Below are 14,238 nucleotides of genomic sequence, written 5' to 3' on the forward strand. Positions count from 1 at the left end.
AATCAGAGGCAAGGGAGAACTGACGGCCGCGTCTGAGTGGCCGGCCGGGAGGCGCGAGTCTCGCAGCCAATCAGAGCCAAATGAACGCTCAAGCCGCGAGTGGGGCGCGGGCGGCGTCCTTCCACCTGCTGCGGGAGCCGCGTCGGGGGGGACCTGTCTAGGGGCGCCGGCCTTGTGGCCGTGAAGGCCAAGAAAAGGAGGCAAGTCTTGGGAGTCGATCCGAGGCCAGAGCCACGGGAACATCTTCAGGCCTCACCGTTGTGCCCTGTCTGAGAACTACGGAAGTGCCCCGCCTGACCTCGCACTGTTCCTTCCGCCACAAACGCCCTCTTGCTTTCCATCCCAGTTGACCTCAGTTCTTCGTTCGAAGGCCAACTCGGTGCCACCTTCTCCTCTAAACCTCCACCAGCCTGGGAGCATCTGACCTGTAGTCGTCCTGCATGGAGACTGCCCTGCTTTGGGCCCTCTCCCATCAGACTAGGAGTTTGTGACAACAGCCAGGAAGTGGAGGCAGGATTGCGCAGAAACGACTTGCGAGGACTTTGGAGGTCGAGGCCAAGCTTCATTCACGCTGGGCGTCACGACCACCATGCTGCGTGACCTCAGGGAAGGGAATGGACCTCTCTGTGATCAGTTTCCTCGTCCGCAGAAGGGAGGAAGATGGAAATGCCTCCGTTAGAGTGGTCGGACAAATTGAACTGTAAGTAAAGAGGCAGATAAACCTAACACAGGTTCTTATCACTTCCCTAACCTGAAGACTGGGAGAAGTTCAGGGGCTGAGGAGTGGGAGGGGGACTGATGGCACCTTCTGTTACCTACAGGCTCCTTTGGGAACAGGCACTTCCAGGTTTGGGGCAGCTCAAGATGGCCTTGGCAGGACTGGATCCAGCAGATGGAAGCCCCAGGAAGTGTTCCGTAGCACGAAGAAAGTGGCTCGGGTAGGGGTGAGGTCCCCGTACCAGGAGGGTGCCGGCAGGAAGGAGGGCCCTCTGCCAGGTAGAGCTGAACAAGACCCCCGCAGACTTTATCCCAGACTCAGAACCTGCGAGTAAGAAGGGAACAAGTTGCCCCTCTGGGCCCTGAGCCCTCTTGGGTCTGAAATGAGAGAACAGGGCTAGCCTCTCAGGGGGGCAACTGGGTTATGGAGGGCAGCTCAACCTTGGAAGAAAGCCCCGCATTCCCACACCCTTCCCCTGCACGTCCTTTTTAAAAAAAAAAAAAAAAAAAATTTTTTAACGTTTATTTATTTTTGAGACAGAGAGAGACAGAGCATGAACGGGGGAGGGTCAGAGAGAGGGAGACACAGAATCTGAAACAGGCTCCAGGCTCTGAGCTGTCCGCACAGAGCCCGACGCGGGGCTCGAACTCCCGGACCGCGAGATCGTGACCTGAGCCGAAGTCGGCCGCTCAACCAACTGAGCCACCCAGGCGCCCCTCCCCTGCACATCCTTGACCTCATGACCTTTCATCGGGAACACCTCCTCCCACTCCACCCGTCTGTCCCCTACCATTTGTCTCAGCGTTTCCTTCACTTTCCGCCTACTAAGTACTAAATACTAAAATCCAGCTGCCCCCTCAGGACATTGACTTTTCTCTTCTCTAGAGTGGCTGTGCTTTTGCAAACACTCCTGGTCCTAAAGGATTTAGAGGAGAAAAAGGTGGCCTTCTTTGCTGCTCATTTCCCCTTCCCAGTCCTGTCCCTGTCCTCCTCCCTCCAACGTCCATCTCCTCTGAAATGCAGCCCGCTGGACTGTGCCACCCCTATATTGCCGTCACATCTACCCACAGTCGTTCACGGAGGACTCTCCACCGGGCTTAAGCCTCACTCTGCTCGCGTTACTGTCCGTCGGGCTTTTCAGCCGTGAATGCCGATGTTCCCTCCAGTACCTTGGACCCGGTTCCTCAGCCGCATTTTCAGCAATCCTTTCTGCATTTCGCCTGGTCATTGTTAACTTTGCCGCCCCCCACACGTCCATTTCAAGCGTCCTGTTCTCCCAAAACCACGTTCTACTTTCCTGCCACGTGTCTTAATAGCTCTTCTGTCCGCCAGTCATTTTTCTCTTTTTTGAAAGAGAACTTTCTATTACTTCTAGGTACAGAAAATTCCACAGCATCCACTCAGCCCAGTTTGGTGGCCAGTTCTTCAGCCTTGGCCTTTTCCAGCTTTCCAGTGGCGATGCAAGCCACCGACTTCGGACCCGGCACGCTGCCTCCCCAGGGACAGGGCATCGCCGCACGTCTGTCACTGGACTTGGTCCCGATGGGTTCCACCGGCTCAGCCAGAGCTCCTTTGTCTCCCAGGCTACCCTGCGTGAAGGCAACAGCGGCGCAGGTCTCCCCGTGGACCCGATGTCCCAGCCTGGCCTTCCCCTTGATGATGCCACGGGGAACCCCCATCTTACAACACAGGGCAGCCAGGAAGCAACCAGTTGCATGGGCTCCACATCATGTGCAGTCACCACCAGCTGAGCCTTCCTGTTTTCCACTAAGGCGGTGACAGTATTGACCCAGCTCAAAGGACAGGCAGCCTCTTAGCAGGGACATCCCCTTTGCTGGTAGCTTTCTTCTCAGCCCTGCCCAAGTCTCTTCTCTTGCTTCGTCCCTGGTCTGTATCTGTGGGTCAGCTTGAGTAGCTGTTTGGCGGGGCAGGCGGGGTGGTCCTAAGGCCTGGGCGAACTGGTTAGTCATCAGAGGCACTTTTAGACGTTTATAGAGAACAGCCCTTTGCTGCTGCAACCTGATGTAACGGGGCCATTTGACAAAAGGCTGAGGTCCCTTTTGGGCTGGATGTCCTGTCCAATGCTAAAATTCTTGGTCTTTTTCTTAAGCAGGGGATTGACCACTTTCTTGGCCTCCTGCTTCTTCACAACAGGGCCACCTTCTTTCCCTTTGGGATATGGGACGGCTGGAGAAGAGAGTGGTTCCCCGCCCTTGCTGCCAGGAACCCTCTTTGTTTCTCTGCCTCCCTTCTACCTAGTTACGATGCTGTGGCCTCATCACTAGAATTCACTTCAGTAATCATCAACTCCTTATCAACTCCTAAATCCTCTTACTTGGGAGAACCCCACCCGTAGTCAATTTAACTCTACTTATCTGTCACCTGAGTCTGCTCAGCTTCATGTGGTGGGAGAAGAAAACAACAACTAGATCTGTGTAGACTGATCTCACATCTAGTTGCTAACTGCGAATCTTACATAGGCACTTGCCAATGCCTAGCAGTCTCAGTAGGTTTCTCCCATCAGTTTGCTCCTCCATTCTCTGAACACCATTTCCTACCTTCTCTTACATCAGAATTCCGGCCTTCCTCCCGGTTCACCTTCGACCCTTTCTTGATTCACTGAGAAATAGAACAGAGCCACCTTACTTTCCACATCTTCCAACCTGCTTACACTGCATCCACATCACGTCCTCGTAAAATGCGTGGCCCTCCTCCTCTGTTACTAAGGTCAACAACTGCTTTGTCTCTCTTCTCTGCTAGATCACTCCCGTGTATAAAAACAACTTTTCCTTGACCCATCCTCCCCTGCCACTACAACCAGTGCCTCTGCTTTCCTTACAGCAAAACTCTTCAGAAGAGCTCTCGGTGTTTGTGGTTCTCCCTTGCCATTCTCTCTTTATCCAGTTCTGGCTTTATCTCTACAACTCGACAGATTCGGTTCGTGGGTAAATCACCAAGGACCACCATTTTCCCCAATACAAAACCGATTTCCAAACAAGTAAAAACATGATCAGCAAAATTGGAAAGTACAATGAAATCTTAGTTTCTGGGAAGTATGAAAGAAAAACTTATGGCAAATGTTCCATCAAACACACTGAAGTAGGGTAACATCTGCCTAACAAATTGGCAAATAGTCTTTTTTTGCAAGAGAGAGAGAGAGAGAGAGAGGGGGAGAGAGCACAAACAGGGGAAAGGCAGAGAGAAAATCCCACCCAAGCAGTGTATGGGAGTCACACGCAGCGTGGAGCCCGACACAGGGCTCGATCTCAAGACCGTGAGATCATGACCTTAGCCGAAATCAAGAGTCAAAATGCTTAACTGACTGAGCCACCCAGGTGCCCCACAAATAGTCTTAAAATATGAAAATTGTCATTGATACAGAAGATACAGGCAAATAGGCACTCATCCACTTGTGGGAGGCCTAGGTGAGTCTATTTATAGGGAAATTTGAGGATATGTATTAAAAGCCAGAAAATGTACCATTTGACCCAAGAATTCTACTTCAAAGTAATTTTTCTTTTGGACTGAATCAGGGCTAATCATTAAGATTAATGTAAAGGAAAGTCATGGCAGCATTCTGAGAGAGAGAGAGAGAGAGAGAGAGAGAGAGAGAGAATGAGAGCAGGGGAGATGGGCAGAGGGAGAGAGAGAATCCCAAGCAGACTCCACACTCAGTGCAGGGCCTGACACGGAGCTCAATCCCACGACCCTGGCTGGGATCACAACCTGAGCCGAAATCAAGAGTCAGACTCTCAACCGACTGAACTACCCAGGCATCCCACAGCATTATTGAAACAGTGAAAAATCAGTAATAATCTAAAGGCCAGGCTGAATAATATACGAATGAATCAATTAATTATGGAACAGAACATAGAATGTTACAGTCTCTAAGCTGCTGATTTGGAAGTGCTCTTAAATGAGAACATTCTCCAAAGTAATCAGTACATTCTTATACTATGTATATAGTATGATTCTAATTTTGTATCCTGTTTATGTATATATAAACTCAGACTCATTTATTTTTTATATATTATACACATTTACCTATACTATATAGAAACTAAATGATAATCTTGTAAATTATAGCTACTTTTCTTCTTTAAAACTTCTTTTTAGATGGTCTCAGGTACTGAAAATATCAGTGATGATATGGAATGTCACTGGAGAACAGTCCCTCTGAGTTCCATGTGGCTACTCTTGTATCTCAGTCCTTCCTTTCATTGCCAAGTTCTTTGAAATAGGGCCATGCTCACTGTACTCGCTTGTTCCGTCTCCATTCACTCCTCATGCTGTGGTTATTCCCCCACTTTTGTCCTAATATTGCTATTCAGAAGCGCCTCGGTCTCCTAATTTTCAAATTAAATTTCCACCTCTAGCTCCTTCCTTGAACCCAAGACATTTTACACTGTTCTCCATCATTTAATGCTCCAAAATCTGTACTCCTTTGCTCCCCAGGGCACTTGACGTCTCCTGGGTTTCCTCCCGCCCGGGGTTTCTTCTCCAGCCCTTCCCATTCAAGGGGGTCCATCCGTGCTTGTTTTTCTTCTCATGTTGCGCACAGCATCGGAATTTTTAGTTCCAGTGGAAGATTTACCATGAAGCCCGTAAAGTTCATCCTGTGGCCTCTCACTTGCAACTTGCATGGGCAACTCGGAAGGCCCTGGGAAGGACCTTAATGTTAAAGGATTAAGTATGACTTTCATACAGATATAAAGTAAACGTATCAAAGATTTCATTTTAAGCGTAATGGGGGAACCAGGCAGATGTTATATGTGGTTCAAAGGAAAAAACAACAGACACATCTATAGATCAGGAATACTGAAATGAAGGTACAAATGGAGACAAAGGGCCCCGCACGGGGCAGGATTGGTTTGCATTTCAACATATAAAAATTATCTTGCCTTGCTATCAGTTGTCTACAATTCAGCCTTGTTAAGTAGCTCCTGTACAATCAGAATCAGCTGATGCAAAAGATGTGTTGTGAGCAATAGTTTTCTATGAAGCACAGATTTTTCTCTCCGGTACAGCAGTCTACACATAACAGTCATATTTAATAAAACAGACGACAGTAAGATACCTAACTACACTTGGTTAAGGCTGCTCTCTTCCCACTTGGAGTTGGCACATCTCATGTCAGAAGCTCAGGGGTGGCCACGGAGGTTTTGGGGGACCCAACTAAGGGAATATTGAGGTAGGGATACACTTAGATTGGATTGAACAGGATATATTTGTGTGGTCCCTCATCACTGTCGTGGTAGACGAACGGCTTCCAGCAATAGTCTTACTTACCTACCCTGAAGCAAAGGTGCAGGGTCCAACCCGGAATTCAGGATATTCCATGGCAACATCAACAACCCATTTGCCACCGACTGTCACCAACTTAAATAATATTTAAGATCCTCAGAATTTACCCCTCAAATGAAAGAAGCGTGATACAGGGGTTTTTGTCTTGTTATTTTTTTCATATTTGACAGCAATTTGACAAATCTCGAGTATTTGCAAGACACATTATAAGGTATAAGCTGTGGTGCTGAAAGAAACTTATTTTTTTCTTTTTTTTTAATCTTTATTTTTGGGAGAGAGACAGAGTGTGAGCTGGGGAGGGGCAGAGAGAGAGGGAGACAGAATTGGAAGCAGGCTTCAGGCTCTGAGCTGTTAGCACAGAACCTGACACGGGGCTCGAACCCACAAGCCGTGAGACCATGACCTGAGCTGAAGTCGGACGCTTTACTGACTGAGCCACCCAGGTGCCCCTGAAAGAAATTTTTCTAAATTATCAGTAATGAAAAAGTTTTGACCAACCATGCTGGAAGGAGGATTGAACTACCTCTCTATTCTCTCTGTAGAAAACATTTTAAACATTGTTAAATGAAGAAGGAATCAAAGTATATGCAGCAAAAACAAAAAACAAAAAAACATAGGGGTTTTTATAAAAACACTGCGAACAATACAAATGATGTATTTTGAGGATTTTGTGACGTTTGTGGCATTTTTCAGCTTTTTCAAATTCATAATTTATTATGATTTCCTGTAACATGCTAAAGAAATATTTCTTTTTTGAGAGAGAAAGAGGCACAAGGTGGGGAGGAGAGAGGGAGAGAGAGAGAAGAGAATTTCAAGTGGCTTCCAAGCTCAGTGCGGAGCCCGACGTGGGGCTCTATCTCACAGCCATGCGATCACGACCTGAGCCAAAATCAAGAGTCAGATGCTCAACCGACTGAGCCACCCGGGCCCTGCAAGAAATATTTCCTTATAACCTAATTTTGTACTTGTAGTTTTGTATTTTTTTCTCTTAAAGAGGGCCCCCCAATTGAATAAACTTCAGACCTACAAACCTACGTCCGACGCTGACCTCCAAATGGAATCATACGGTATGAAGCTTCTCAGACTGGCTTCTTTCACGGCGCGTATGCATTTGAGGTTTATCCGTGTCTATTTGTGGCTTGATAACTCATTTCTTTTTATTGCTGAGTAATAGTCCACTGTCTGGATGTACCACAGCTTGTTTCTTTATTCACCTCTTGAATGTCATCATGTTTTGGCAGTTAAAAAAAAAGAGGGCTACTCAGGGTGCCTGGGTGGCTCAGTCAGTTAAACGTCTGGCTCTTGATTTCGGCTCAGGTCATGATCTCACAGTCAGTGAGTTCGGGCCCCGCACCGGGCTCTGTGCTGACAGGGCCGAGCGTCCTTGAGATTCTCTCCCCCCCACCACCTCTCTTCTCCCATCTAAATAAATTAAAAAGTTTAAATTTTTTTTTAAAAAAGAAAGAAGAGAAAGGGGCTGCTATAAACATTTGCATGCAGGTTTTTGTAAGGACATTGGAGTTTGTGCCAGGATCATGTGGCAAGAGTGTGTTCCGTTTTGTAAGAAGCTACCAAGCCGTCTTCCGGGGTGGCCGTACTGTTTTGCGTTCCCACTAACGATGAATGAGGGTTCCTGTGGCTCCACGTCCTTGCCAGCATTTGACAGGATCAGTGCTTTGGATTTTAGTCGTTCGAATGGGTGTATGTGATGGTGTCTCACTGTTGTTTTAATCTGCATTTCCCAGGGCGCCTGGGTGGCGCAGTCGGTGAAGCATCCGACTTCAGCCAGGTCACGATCTCGCGGTCCGTGAGTTCGAGCCCCGCGTCGGGCTCTGGGCTGATGGCTCAGAGCCTGCAGCCTGCTTCCGATTCTGTGGCTCCCTCTCTCTCTGCCCCTCCCCAGTTCATGCTCTGTCTCTCTCTGTCTCAAAAATAAATGAACGTTAATCTGCATTTCCCTAATGACACGTGACGCTGAGCATATCTTTATATGCTTATTTTCCATCTGAATATCTTCTTTGGTGACTGGGCGACTGCCGTGTCCCGACTGTCAACTCCAAGCCCATAGGAGTCTGATTATCTTCTCATCTCAAGTGACCAGCGAGTGGGCCCTTGTGAACCGTGATGCAGCCACCAGGGTCGGGGGTGAAATGGGTCCCTAGTCTATCAAACCAACACGGTCCTTAAGAGGTGCCTCCTGAACGTGAGCAAATTACAACCCTCCTACTGGTAAAGTGGCTGTCCCACTGCCAGCACCAGAGGGGGACAATACCTATTCCCCATCCAGCGGGGGTTTAGACTCTCAGTAAAGCCCTTTCCGTCCATTAGTTTACTTATTTCTCACAGTGACCCTGCACAGCAGCGACTACAGCTCCCACCTTGTCGGTGAGGACACAGACTGAGAGGTGAAATAACCCACCCGACGTCTCTAATAAGCTAGCAAGTGGCGATTCGTGGCCAGCGGCTGGACGGGGCCTCTCCTCCCCCTCCTTACCGATGCGGTTCACTGAGCTGCGGGAAGGACCGGAACACGTGACTGCCAGCGCGTGGCCACCTCAGGCCACTTCCCGCCGTTCGAGCCCCACAGCAGTCCCATGAGGTAAGGCAGGGCAGCGCTCGGGGCCGTGACTTGCTCGGAAGTGGCAGACCCAGGAGAGACGAGACACAGGACAGGAGACGGTTTTCGGGACATCAGGAAGGTCCAGTGTCCTAGCATGGAGTGGATGAGAAAGGACAGCCCAGGAAGCGACCACTTCACTTAGTGAAGGGGCAGCAAGGCTTGCCACGAGGTAGGGCCTCGGAGAGCTGGGTTTGCTGGGCCTCAGCCCATGGAGGTCCTTCCTGCAGGCCGGATGACAAGATCTGGGAGAGGAGAGAGGAAAGCTTTCCCTGGATTCGCCAGCACCAAAACAGAGTTTTGAGCGCAGGTTGGATCAGACCTCCCAGGGTTTGGGCTCCTCTCTGACCTCGGGCAAGTTGCTGATCCTCTGAGTGAGAGGCAGAATGTCTCCGCCTCCGATTCCTCCACCAACAAGGCTTCCAGACCCCCACTGGCACGTTTTCCCCTGGGGATGTCTCAGCTCCAGCTTGTCCCACCTACCCCTGTCTCCCGCGGGCCTGTCTCTTGCTTCTCACCCTGGCCTGCTGCCCCTGCCAAAGGAACCAGGCTCCCAACCTTTGGCCACCCCTGCTCCCTTATCACCCACCCACCCAGCCACCAGGGGTTCCTTACGGGCAGGGCTGATGGGCTCTGAGGGAGGGGGAGCGGCCTGGAGCTCAGCTCAGCTCGGCCGTGTGTGTGTGTGTGTGTGTGTGTGTGTGTGCGTGTGTGTGTGTGGCAGAGGGTGATAAGAAAGCATGTTGCCACATCCACCTGGTTCACTGCGGCCTCCCCAGCACACCGAACAGTGCCCGGCTCATGGGGGCATTCGAGAAAAATGTGTTCTAGAGCAGGCAATGCACAGAGTGAAGTGACGGCAGAAGAAACCAAATACACAATTAGTTGAAACTTATCTTGCCTCAAAATTCTAAATACCTTACACAGATTTGTTCGTTCACTTTTCAACTATGTGCTGAGTGTTTACTTCATGCCGGACACTTCAGGCACTGGGACTAGGGCAGCGAATGAGCCCAAAGGGGGAGGAGATGAAAACAAAACAAAACAAATCAATCAATCAATAAGCTAACTTAAGCTAATGATAAACGCCAACAAAAGTTGAAAAAGAAAACACAGGAAAATTCGACAAATATTTGGGTATTTGACCATTGAGCGAACCAACGGATGAATAAAATGGCGTGGCCAAAGCCCGTGGCCTGAGAGTGTGGCCATGGAAGTCTCCCCGGCAGGCATGGGCGGGAAAGAGAACACGGGTTCGGTTTCACAACGTGTTGAGTTTGCTGGTGACACAGATTCCTGGAGAACTGGTAAATGCAAACGTGAACGTTCAGGTTCATAGCCACATACACAGACGCGTGCATATCTGGCACGATTGAGAATAAAAACACTTCAAGCAGAGGAGGAAAGAACCCAAAAGAGGCGGGCGTGGCTCTTCAGAGCTGGAGGGTGCTACGCGGCCCACGTCCCCACGGGGCACGCTGGCACACCCTGGGCCCCCCACGGGCCGCTCCTCTGTCTCCAGCACGATATCCTCCTCCGAGGTCGGCTTCTGCCTACCTCTCAGTCCGCCTCACCTTAGGGAAAATGTCCCGCAGGGAGATCTTTCCGGAGAGTTTACGCTGTGGTTTGTGGAGGGTGTAGCAACACCACGCGGTGCTGGAATCCCGACAGAGCCTGTTTCTCAGGGATTCGGCTGGAATTGGCTGAGAACCTTGACGTGCTGGTGCCTGCTCGGCACCCCCCGCCCTTGCACGAGGGGCGTGGGATGGTGTGTTCTGGGTGGATCCCTCACCTTTCTCTCCTCGCTCCCATGACAGACCCGAACACTGTGGGCACATTCCTAAACCGAGCTCCCGAACCTGACGGCACGATCTCAGGCCAGCCGAGAGGCCCCGTCCTCCCCCTGTTCTGACCAAGCACTCGTCCCCCGTGACGGTCCCCGACGGGCAACCGGTGACTCACCCGGCAGAAGGTGGTCCATGCTGCTGTGGAAATCCCTGCCCGGTGGTTCCTCCCTGCCCAGAACACGGCGCAAGAAATTACAAATTTCAGAGTCAGTGGTAGTTAGCACAGGTCAGAGAAAATACCGTGTCTTTAGCCTTCTAGAGCAAGCATAGCGCATTTGACGATAAATGGAACTCTGGATGTATATAGCCATTTGAAAACGTGTTGGGAACGCCTGCCTGTAAAAGTTGCCAAGATGAGCCTCAATCACTAAAATCAAAGTTGACATCTTCTGAGTGAAACACAAGGAAATTACCCCACCCAAGAAAACCAAGTTGTCAGGTCGCCTGTCCTAGCAGGCCCCAAAAGGGCTTGGTTGAACAGAAAGTACATTCACATCACAGAACCCACTGGGCATAAATGTGTGAATACCACCACCCCCCCCCCCCGCCCCCCGACCAGCCAAAACGATGTGTCTGTATGACTTTGGACTAAAAAGGTCACGTTCACATTTCTCAACGTTGCTGGAAGTATTTGTTCCCAAACCCAGCTCCAAACTCCATACATCTTCCTCTCCACCAAAGGGCTACCTTCTCAATCTCCTCATTTCTTCCAGAGGTGCCTTCATTCTAGTACTAGGCTAGGCACAGAGGGTCAAGAGTAAATGTAAATCATAACCCTGCCTTAAAATAGCCAAAACAATCTTCAAAAAGAAAAACAAAACTGGAGGTATCACAATTCCAGATTTCAAGTTATACTACAAAGCTGTAGTATTCAAAACAGTATGATGCTGGCACAAAAATAGACACATAGATCAACAGAACAGAACAGAGAGTCCAGAAATAAACAATTCTAGGGTCAACTAATCTTCAACAAAGATGGCAAGAACATGCAATGGGAAAAAGATAGTCTCTTCAACAAATGGTGTTGGGAACACTGTAGAGCATTATGCAAAAGAATAAAACTGGACCACTTTCTTATACCATACACAAACATAAACTCAAAATGGATTAAGGACCTAAATATGATACCTCAAAGCATAAAAGTCGTAGGAGGGAGCACAGGCAGTAATCTCTCTGACATCAGCTATAGCAACATTTTTCTAGATATATCTCCTGAGGCAAGGGAAACAAAGGCAATACTAAACTCTTGGGCCTACACTTCCGCACAGCAAAGGATACAGTCAACAAAACAAAAAGGCAACCTAGTAAATGGGAGAAGATATTTGCAAATCTGATTAAGATCTATCTGATTAAGAGTTAGTATCCAGGGATGCCTGAGTGAATCAGTTGGCTAAGTGTCCAACTTTGGCTCAGGTCAGGATCTCACAGTTCGTGAGTTCGAGCCCCATGTCAGGCTCTGTGCTGACAGCTTGGAGCCTGGAGCCTGCTTGGGATTCTGTCTCCTTCTCCCCCTGCCCCTCCCCTGCCTGCCTGCTTGCTCTCTTTCTCTCTCTTTCAAAATAATAATAATAATAATAATAATAATAAACATTAAAAAAATTTTTAAGTTAGTATCCAAAATATATAAAGAACTTATAAAACTCAACATCAAAAAAACTCAAATAATCCAATTTAAAAATGGGCAGAAGACATGAATAGGCATATCTCCAAAGAATATATCCAGATGGCCAACAGACACATGAGAAATGCTCAACATCACTCATCAGGAAATGCAGATCAAAACCGCAATGAGATATCACCTCATAGCTGTCAGAATGGCTAAAATCAAAAACACAAGAAACAAGTGTTGGTAAGAATGTGGAGAAAGAGGAATCCTTGTGCACTGTTGGTGGGACTGCAAACTGGTGCAGCCACTCTGGAAGACAATATGGAGGTTCCTCAAAAAATTAGAAATAGAACTACCATATATGATCCAGTAATCACACTACTGGGTATTTACACAAAGAATACAAAAACACTAATTTCAAAGAATACATGTATCCCTATGTTTATAGCAACATTATTTACAATAGCCAAATTTTGGAAGCAGCCCAAGTGTCCATCGAATGATGAATGGATAAAAGAAATGTGATATAGGGGTGCCTGGCTGGCTCAGACAGTGGAGCATGAGACTCTCGATCCTCAGGGTCATGAGTTCAAACTCCATGTTGAGTGTAGAGATTACTTAAACAATAAATAAAAATGTAAAAAAAAAAAAAGAGAGGTGGTATATACATCCAATGGAATATTACTCAGCCATAAAATAGAATGAATCTTGCCTTTTGCAATGACTTGGATAGAGCTAGAGAGTATAATGCTGAGCAAAATACATTAGTCAGAGAAAGACAAATACCATATGATTTCATTCGTATGTGGAATGAAAGAAACAAAATCAACAAAGGGGAAGAAAAAGACAAACCAAGAAACAGACTCTTAACTATAGAGAACAAATTGATGGTTACCAGAGGGGACTTGGGGGATGGGAGAAATAGGTAATGGGGATTAAAGAGCACACTTATGATGCGCTCTGAGTAAATGTATCGAATTGTCGAATCACTATATTTACACCTGAAACTAGTATAACACTGTATGTTAACTATACCGGAATAATAATTTAAAAAAGGATATAGAAGGTCCATAATGAGAAACCGAAGCCCATAAATTTATATACAAAAAGACCACAGTATATTTTTTTCCTAGGAGGCATAACCATAGAGGAGGAGGTCCCTTTGTGGAAATGGCCCACAGTAAGGCCTCGGGGAGATGGAAACTCAGTGAACACATGACATTAAGCTTGAAGAAAGATAATCTTATTTGATGGCTCTTTACAATCAAGAAAATAACATACTTTTTTTTGAGAGAGAGTGAGCTGGGGAGGGGCAGAGGGAGAAGGAGAGAGAGAATCTCAAGTATGCTCCACACCCAGGTGGGGCCCAACACAGGGCTCAACCTTGAGACCATGACCTGAGCCAAAATCAAGAGTGGATGCTTAGCCGACTGAGCCAGCCAGTGGCCCTGTCATGCTTTTTAAAGGACTGGGATGAGCACTGGGTGTTGTATGGAAACCAATTTGACAATAGATTTTGTCAAAAAAATAAATAAAATCAGTTTTGGCAAAAAGAAAAAAATTACTAATTTCTGTAAGAAAGAAGTTGGAGGGGCGCCTGCCTGGCTCAGTTGGTAGAGCATGTGGCTCTTGATCTCACGGCTGTGAGTTCAAGTCCCATGCTTGGGTGTAGAGGCTACTCAAAAATAAAATCTTAAAAAAAGTTTGGCTTTTTACAATTCGTGATATGGCATCTTGTGCATCTTAGGGGGAGCAGATGGCTGATGCTGAAGAGCGAGGCAATGAGGAGAGACCCCCTTTCTGAGCTGCGCAGGCCAAAGCCAAGGCCGTCCCATCCTGGACACTATCATTCTCTACTTCAGCCCACCGGGCCCTGGCATCTCACCCCGGGCTGTTCTCGTATTTATTTCAGCCAGTGTGATATAAAGGGAAGAAACTTCGACACTTTTTCCTTCCTTATTTTGTTTGCCAGGTTTTACTGATGTTTGTTTGGTGATCAGTGTGCAAATACCATAAATAATTTGTGTATGATTCTTAACATAAGCACCAACTGCTAATGTCATGTTAATACAATTTTTCTCTAAAGCATTATTCTAACCACCTTCCAAATTAAAATTTAGAGGCAATTTCCCCCCAAAAATGAAAA

The 14,238-nt window shown here is 47.6% G+C and overlaps 1 long non-coding RNA gene across 1 annotated transcript; it reads left to right on the forward strand.

Annotated features, from left to right (window-relative positions):
• Window positions 1-92: 92 nt before the first annotated feature.
• On the forward strand, window positions 93-14,032 carry LOC125175177 (uncharacterized). Its single transcript, XR_007155683.1, has 4 exons — window positions 93-700; window positions 822-996; window positions 8,369-8,621; window positions 13,840-14,032. It is a non-coding gene; the product is annotated as an uncharacterized LOC125175177 (long non-coding RNA).
• The last annotated feature ends 206 nt before the right edge of the window (window positions 14,033-14,238 follow it).

This window comes from Prionailurus viverrinus, chromosome C2 (assembly GCF_022837055.1).
Source record: "Prionailurus viverrinus isolate Anna chromosome C2, UM_Priviv_1.0, whole genome shotgun sequence".
Taxonomy (NCBI): Eukaryota; Metazoa; Chordata; class Mammalia; order Carnivora; family Felidae; genus Prionailurus; species Prionailurus viverrinus.